General features: G+C 38.2%; 1 long non-coding RNA gene across 1 annotated transcript; it reads left to right on the forward strand.

Annotated features, from left to right (window-relative positions):
• The first annotated feature begins 1,823 nt into the window (after positions 1-1,823).
• LOC310793148 lies at positions 1,824-8,818 on the forward strand. Its single transcript, XR_014553509.1, has 5 exons — positions 1,824-1,974; positions 3,412-3,467; positions 3,605-3,671; positions 6,455-6,508; positions 8,537-8,818. It is a non-coding gene; the product is annotated as an uncharacterized lncRNA (long non-coding RNA).
• The last annotated feature ends 252 nt before the right edge of the window (positions 8,819-9,070 follow it).

Here is a 9,070-nt window from a genome sequence, read left to right on the forward strand (position 1 = left end):
GTGAGCCACACTAGACAGGGCACATTTAAGAGGTTAAATTGACGTCTTGCTTCAGCTACAGCACATGTCCATAACAAATGTGCAGACTCAGAGGTTGACCAAAACATAGACCTGCATGATAGCCTGCAACACATGAGATTATCTCTGCTGCAGTTAAAAGGGGACATACAGTATTTTTTCCATACCAACAATATTTGTGGATTAATATTCCAATTTTCAATCTGTGAAAATAGGCCTATATAGAATTTGCCTTGCAACACTCAGCAGCTCATTCATAATTGAGCACTAAATGATGATCTAGTTCTAAGGCACCACTTTCATTTCTAGGGAAGTATCTTTACTTTTGGCAGATTTAGTAAGCTTCCTATTCATTGCTCTCACCCATCGAGTTTGTCAATTCAATAAGACTATATCCACTTCACTTTCTATGTCTGGATCGCACCAGTGTTGGCAAGGCACTTGTGTATCTTGTTGCTAGGCTGAGGATCTTTTTAAGGAAATCTTCCACTGCAAATCAGCAGGCGCTGTGGTGCCTCATATCCCATTGGTCAGTGATGGAGGTGGAGTAGGCTACCAAGATGGAGCCCCACAAAGACCGAACCATATACTGTAGCCAAAATAATCCCGGAAAACCTGATTCTCTCCTGGGGAAACCTGCTCTTCAGATTTGTTCAGTTGATAGAAAAACACAATATTGATTTGTTTCATTCATTTTGTTAATTTATGTTAACGTAAGGCTATCAGTGATTCAACATTTTCTCATGTATTTAAGGTGGCTTGGTGTCCACATTCAAGCAATAACCATGCTGTGTTGTTGACTGATCACATCCTTTGAAACACTCCTATGACTCATTCAGTGACTCTTTCCCAAGCAAATGGTGTAAATCTCAACTTCCGGTTCACTACAAAGCATTCACAACTAAAGATCTGTTCAATGCATGGCAATGCCACAAAATGGGGTTGTGCAATGTGCTATTTCAGACTTCATGGCTACAATCACAAAAATGGTGGCAAGCAAAGCCATATGTGCATGCATGAACTATTGTAGATGGAGAAATTGCAAACATTATTGATCACTTATCAACAGGCTTAGTTGTGAGTGCAATATGCAAAGAACATTAACAAGGCCTACTTTAAAAACATTTAAGGCCCATGTTGAAAAAGGCAAAAGCCTACTTAGTCACTGTTTATACCTGTGTAATAGGATGTTGTTTTCATTTCACAATGAAGGAAACATGTTCTACAGAATGTGGCCCCATGGTCTGGCAAGTTATTCAAGTCAGAGCCAAGCTCGGTGTTTTAAGCAAAATATGCCAGTATGATGGTCTGCTAAATGAAACGGAATATCATCTGAAAGCAACAAAAACATTGCACAAACCTATAGTGGAAATAGGCATATAGCCTAGTAGGCTATTCCACTAAGTATGCAATGGGCCTATTTTAAGAAAAGTGTTTGTTTCTATAGAAAACCTTATCAAGTTTTTTTTTTGCAACTTTGATGTAGGCATGTGCCTTGATCTGACACAATAAAACGTATGTCTGCTTAAAACTGGGGCAGGCCTACTGTAACGCAAATAGAATAAATTGTGGAATAGTCTATAGTAGGTCAAAACATTTTGTATCCATCATCATCATGATTCTTTTTGAGCCTACTCTTAATGAGGGCAGAGGGGGAAAGAAAAAAGAGGGGCTCCGGTGCTACTAGCTACTAGCGAGGCTGCAGAGAGGAAGTGAGGGCGCTTACGTTGAGAGAAGTGGGCAGAGCCAGTGGAGGATAACAGCACAGGCAGAGAGGAGCCCCGCCGCCCAGGGAAGAAGACGACACATGCAGCAGAGGAAGCAAGCGGCTCGGACGGAGAGCAGGAGGGGCGGAATGATGCGGCCCAAAGACCCACCAAAACGGCGAAAATCGTCCGAAAAGACGACAGCAGCCCTCGCAGATGAAGTGGGATAGTGACGGCCCGGTGGAAATGGGTAAGGATTTACAAGTAATCATACATTAATGCTGGTAGTGGAAGAAACGGAGTCTGTGGGTGTATGGTGGCAATATGGTGGAAAGAACGACAGCTTAGACGCAGTGTTGTAAAAATGGCCATGGCGTGTTGTCAGCGAAGAATAAAGACAACTGTTTGCACGGAGTGAAACTTGCTATTTGGTTGTGCTGTAGTTCGTGAGAAGAGCATGTTTGATCGTTGTGTTTCAAGTTAACTTCGTTCATATTTGGTTAGAGAGGCACATTTTGTTCTTGTTTGGAGCGTTTTCAACCTACGCATTTAAAATTTGCTTTGTCCTTGAAAGGGCAAATGCCCTTGTCTCAATTTTGTGGACTAAAAAGATCTAAAACTAGCATTTGTTTCGTTTTTTTAAATTGATAGATTGAGACTGGTTCATCTGGACACATTCTTACATGTAATTTTCTTTATTTTCGCTTTATTCACTCTTTTGGGGGTTTTCATAGGATATTATATAAAATAAAATAAGAATTCGATTAGTTTTCCCATCAACCTACCCCTAAGTTTGCAAATGTAGCCTACAACATGATTTCAATGAGTGGTACATATGTAAACTAATTATTATAAAAAACAATTGTAATTAATTGAGACAAATTCTCAAAAAGCTTAAAACACGATTACTGACCATAAATCCCCTTTTGTAAACACTATACACACACTCTGTAGTACATTTGTTTGTCAAATAGAGGGTCTATATGTAAAAAAAAAAAGCTCAAGTATTGTTCGAAATCTAAACTAGGGTGTTGGCTTTTAACCCTTTGAGGTACTTTATGGAGAAGTCATTTAAATATTGGGATTAATTTAGTTTTCCCATGTTACACTAAACCTACAATATATGTAAAGGTACATTTTATGTCAGAAAACATCATTATGTCAATATGTTATATTTATGAAATAAAAAGCATCAAAATTAAATAAAGAAATAAAAGCCTCTTAATATGGTCTCTCTCAGACACGATTATTGATGTATCCACATAAGAAGATAACTGCTACATACAATGAAACATAATAACCTTTTATTAAAGATAACACTAACTATAGCTATAATGTTGAATCCAAAGGATTAGTACTGTGCGACTTGGCACAAAAGAAAATGCCTTCTCTAGGCTATTCACAAAAGGATATTTTTTATTCTAATCTGTTGTAGAATCAAACACAAATCTAGTTCTATTTTAAAACCATGAAACATGCAAATGTAAAGTATTTTCCCCACATAATACGTAAACGTCTTCCATGGTTTTACATTTATGTTAATGAGACATACGACACATATTTTCCAAAACTCATCAATACAAAATCTTAAAATTATTGCTTTTGGTTCTTCTGCCAACTGGAGTGGTGATTTTCAGAACTTTTAATATATAAAAACGATCATAACCACATATTTTATATGTTGTAGGCATCCCCTCGAAGAATCGCAAATTGGGCGAGAGAAGAAATGACCCGAGCGAAATGGTATGTTTATCAACCAGCCATGTCTGCATTTTTATTGTTTTCGCAGTCTTTGATGTCTTTACAGCTACATGCATACAGCCACTAGGGTGTGCTGTTCTCACTTTCTTTTCTGAACCTTGTGTTTTCCTATTTTAAAGGGTTGACATTTAGCTACCATGGAATTCCTGAATTGGATTGGAGTGATTCGCACTTCAATGAGGACGTGTAAGTATTTTTATTAAATTGAGCTAACGTACTTAGAAGATTACTTGGATATCATCAATGCCTTAAATTTTGGAAATGTGCATCAAATCGATTACTGTTACTAATTATTGTCTGAGTGCACCAATAGGATTGATTAGCAACAACAGCTAGCCGCAACAGCAGATTGAACTTTTATTTATATTTATATATATATTGTTATACCTATACATTTCTTGTCTAATATTTTTCTCGGCCACTGACCAATCAATAAACCCAAGAAATAGAAACAACCCGTTTTCTGGCTGCCACTTTTAAGTGTATAAAAAATAAAATACTAGTTTATTTGTATCATAGCAGTGCCGTTTTTCGAAATTGGGGACGATGCACTGCTCCGTAAAGGAAGATTACTTTGAGAGTGACTTGTTCTTATTCACCAATTTTGACTTCGCCTTTTAGCCTAAAAAGAGGCATATGGGAATTCATAATTTGAGTATTGTAACCTTTCAGCGTTGTCCTGAAACATCTGCAATAAAGTCAAATTATGTTCATAATGCAACCAGAATGTGTCTCGTCAGCATCTGCCTGGCATCTCACTGAGCCATCATACTCAAATTGTTGCTGGTTTTGTATCGCTAATGATATCTAGATTTAATATATTAAATTAGACCGTTCATTAAAGACATTCTTCATTGATGCAACAATTGCGATAAATAGTTACTTGGCCACTAGGGCTAGCCCATACGACTATTTTCTTCTCGGTTCATCTAAAGACTATTTTTTTGATTAGTCGATTAATCTAACAATTATTATTTTTAGAAATATACTGAACCTCAAATTCAAAAGGATTGCTGACACATTCATGTTTAAACTGGAGTAATGTGCAGTTAAGATAATCTCTGGCAAATACATGTTTTTAGTGTGGGACAAGGAAAGTAATTGAAATTATTTAACTAAAGTGCAGGGATGCCATGAGACATCAAACCACTCAGAAATCCTCCTATTTTAGAATGAAAAAGGTCACTGTCACCTAAAGGTGACTAGTTTGCATCCCTGAAAGTGGCCAACGTTATACTAAGAAACACGTTCCACGTGTTGATAATAATATGCGTGGTCAAAAAGTACGTTAAACAGGACTGACTTGGTGCTGCTATCTGCTGCCCAGACGCGCTACATAACGTTAGTTACGTGACGTAATTTCCAATTTGCAGTTTAACGTTACAGAGCAGCACATTGTTGCGTCTCGGTCTAAAATACTCCTACACTTTAGATCATCGTGGACAAGGTTTTTGTAGCTTGTCCTGTCGTTTGGGAATAACAATCCATGCTATTATGGGCGCAGCTTCCTAGCGCTAGCGAGACAACAATACGACTTTCGGTCGGATTTCCAAGATAAAAACCATTCTACACAAGTCTAAAGAACACAGAAGCCATTAAAAACTTTTATTTTGAAGGAAGCCATTAAAAACTTTTATTTTGAAGGAAGCCATTAAACACTTATTTTGAAGGATGTTGCGCCAATACTTCTGCTCCCGTCGTCATTTACAGTCAACTACGTCTCATATTTAGTTATCTGTTGATAGAGATTAGCCGAAATGTAAAACGCCTACAAACCATATCAATCGATCAACTCCAATTCCATTCTTGCGTCAATTGGACTGTAAACAAGGACCGCAGCGCACAGACGCTGAAGTCTTGGCGTGGACATCCCGCCCTACACGTCCTAATAGTTGTCAGACTGATAGTCCCAGATTGATAAAGTCATGGCAACATCGGTGTTACCGGTCACACCGACACCTGTGTCGCTGGGCAAGTGATGTAATCGTTCGTGAATGCCCGACCACCGTGTAACACCGCCTACCGCGGCAAGCCTAGCTAACTTGTGAGAAGGGCATTCAGTCTTAATGTATGTTATTTTGCATTTCAACTACTGGCTATTTAGCCATTTGCACTAACTAGGCAACTCGTGAGCTAACTAACTAGGCAATCTCGTGAGCTAACTAACTAGGCATCTCGCTGCGTGGCCGAGCCCGCCCTGCAGCTCGTCGAGCTGGCCCTGCAGCTCGCATACTGTCTGATGACATCATTGATGTCATCACTGAGGCCCACCCACTTAGCCGTCACGACTGTCTGATGACATCACATCAGATCTCTAGGCCCACCCACCCACTTAGCCATCACAAGTAACAACTGTCTGATGACATCACATCCGATCTCTAGGCCCACCCACCCACTTAGCCATCACGACTGTCTGATGACGTCACTGAGGCCAACCCATCACAACTGTCTGATGACATCACTCCTCTCCTCCCCTTCCCCCTCCTCTCTTTATATTGGCTGGGTTTAATCCATCAACCCCATGAAAAAAAATGGCACAATGCCTGCCGGACTTCAGTCGGACGTCCACACTCCCAATTTAGTTGTAGATAACATTAGCTAACAAAAACACTTCACAGCTTGGGGGATTGAGGTTTCTTCTTAAAAATAAAAAAGTCACATATTCCATCTTGCATTACCCTGCAATCAGTTATATGGTTGGTAAAGTCACACTGTCAGCTTTAAATCCTTAGATTAAAATAATTGTCTACTGGGAAAAGCAAAGAGCCAAGGGCCTGACACAAGTCGGCAGCGGATTTGAAAAGGCCCCCTTCCGCAGTGATAGTTGTTCATTTAACTAGCATTTTCTTTTGACAATGAAGTCTCTCTGATTAAATATACATTTCACTAGGCCAAAGTATCTGTTACTTCATGCACAGGCCACATGTGCCTTAATGAGGATTTCACTAATTTCTCTTCATCTCTTGCAGAGGTGACATGGACCGATTTTGAAGGTTTCAGTCTGGAAAAGAGAAGACAGCTCTGTAAGTTTTCTATTGTTTTTAAGGTCTGAGTGCTTATTCACACACACACATGGTCTATTGGAAATTGTATCCTATGTGAAATTCAATATGCCATTTTAGATTTCTATAGTAGTTGAGAATAACTCATTGGTATTTGAGGTAAACATGGTCCCACATGCATGGTATTGCTGCCATAGCAAGTGATAAATTGGGGCTAAAGACCAATCAAAGACCTTGATGTTAGCGGCAGATTGCACAACCTAATGCACTGTTCAAAGAGTAGTTGGATAACTTGACTTCATGGCAATACTTCCAAAAATAATTTATTTTTGGTGAAATGGGTGGGGGGGTGCATTTGGAGTGTTGCCACGTCTTGTATTTGATACTTACTTAGAGTAAAGCCACATCTCATCAACTTTTTGCTAAAATTGTGCATACCCTAGTTTTTTTTGGCCTTAAACCTGAAAACAAGATAGAACACGACTGATTACATTTCACATTAATTTTATTCGTTTGTTTTTTGTTGTTTGTTTGTTTTCTTTGCTTGTTTCTTTTTACCGTACGTCACCTTTTATGGGGTATGAGTTATTTTTTTCTTCTTTTCCCCCCCGCATTCTGAACAGTGGATGTGCGTTGACCTGCGTTGCTTAAATAGTTCTTGGGGCCTGTTTGGATGTCCTGTTGGTTATTCTTATCTCTGCTTTGGTGAATCATCATCAATTTGTCAATTCAAAGACTATGCAGATAATGGATCTTACATTGCATACCACATAGTTTTCTCACATGCAAATATATCATTTTGAATTTATCATTTTGATCACGTTTTGAATTAACTTTGTGGTTTCATATTTGTATTACGTACTCAACGTTGCATATTTGTTCAATTTTAAGCACAACCCATAACAAGATACATGCTAGGCTACATAAGCTAATGTCACACCCCTTGTGGTCAGTTGGTGAATTTTTGTGAAGCTTGTTGGAAATGTTGACTCAACTCTGATTTTTATTTTATCTTGCTGATTACTTCGAATTTATTGAACATTTTATCAATTGACCTTCCGAAGTCCTGCCCTTTTTGCTCTGTCCTACCCCTTTTTGCTCTGTGCTCCAATAACTGTTGCGCAAGCTAGCAGCCTATGGAGCCAGCCTAGAGTGCGTGATGTGACAATTCACACATTTAGAAAAAACTGCAGTTCACCCAACTTTAACTCTACACATACATATATTATTATACATCAAACCCTTCAGCTACTTCTGCTCTCCCTCACATCAAAATATAAGCGATGCGATGTATAGTTTTTGAGATATTAACGTTTGTTCGGCACTAATGTTCCACTCAACTTCACGCTGCTGCTCTCTACACATGAAAGTTGACTGAGGGGCGGGACTTAATAACGGTCAATTCAGGATCCGATAAAATGCAACAGAACTGATCAGTATATAGCTTTTTGTACTTCTCACTGTATTCCTTTACACTAAAATTCTATGTTACTCATGTCGGCACATTGCCGTATTTATAAACATTTTGTGTAAATAATTGTAGGCTGCCTTCGATTTGAATTCATTTTATTTTAAAATGTGGCTGTACGATATTCAATCAGCTTTCAACTTAAAATTATATTCAACATAATTATCCAACAGAGGTTGTTGGATGATTCATCTTTTGTTTTAGCTAATTAACTTACAACTATTTTGAAGTTTGATTATAGCGAACATCCCCCCATATCAGTATTTTGCATTTCATATCCCGTGTTGACACACTTTCGCTACAATAGATGTAGTTGGCAGCTTAACTCAGTCTTTATATAAATAGTTTTTTGTTTTGTTCTTTCTTTCTTTTTGACTATAGTCTATGCTTTAATGTTTGTATGTTTAAGTATGACACTAAGCACTTGCGCAATGCTAGCTGGCTTAACTGAAAGCTAGCTATGTCGGTTAATGGTTTGATTTGTAGTCTAATTTAGCATGCCTTTTTTAAATAATGGATCTGTATTCATTTTCAGTTGCATTGTGGGCTTACAACTGTTCCTTCTTTTTTATCCTATCAAGACCCGATTCAACTGGATATTGCTGAAGTGGAGACAGCGTTTAACGTGAAGATGGCAAGCAAATTGGCGAGTAGCCAAATTTTGACAAGACGAAACCTTTTTCGCACTGGATGATTTTCAAGAATCCGATTTTTCTTGTTTGAAAACATGGACATTGGAGCACTGTTGTTGCTGGATGTATAGTGGACTCGTTGGAAAATTAGTTATTTTTGTTTGGGCGGAGAAATCCGCCACTGTACATTTGATATTCAAATGTTGTTTATAAATAAAGTGTATGTCCCCATATTTTCCCTGACTGTTTCATTAGCCAATAGGTATGCTTGCACTTAAAAAAATTAAAGGTACTTTTAATTAACTTGCAAATAACAACACGTTATTTGTCTTTACATTACATTTAATCCATACAACAAAAGAAGATGGGGTGCACTGACTTAGCGTTAGTAAGCATCTGGCTTGCCCATACAAATGATACGTTAACGTGAGTGCGTTATTGGGTTTTTGGGATGGCCTTCATAATGTTTCATAATTCTTTAGT

Source organism: Poromitra crassiceps (genome assembly GCF_964638095.1).
Source record: "Poromitra crassiceps genome assembly, chromosome: 18".
NCBI lineage: Eukaryota > Metazoa > Chordata > Actinopteri > Beryciformes > Melamphaidae > Poromitra > Poromitra crassiceps.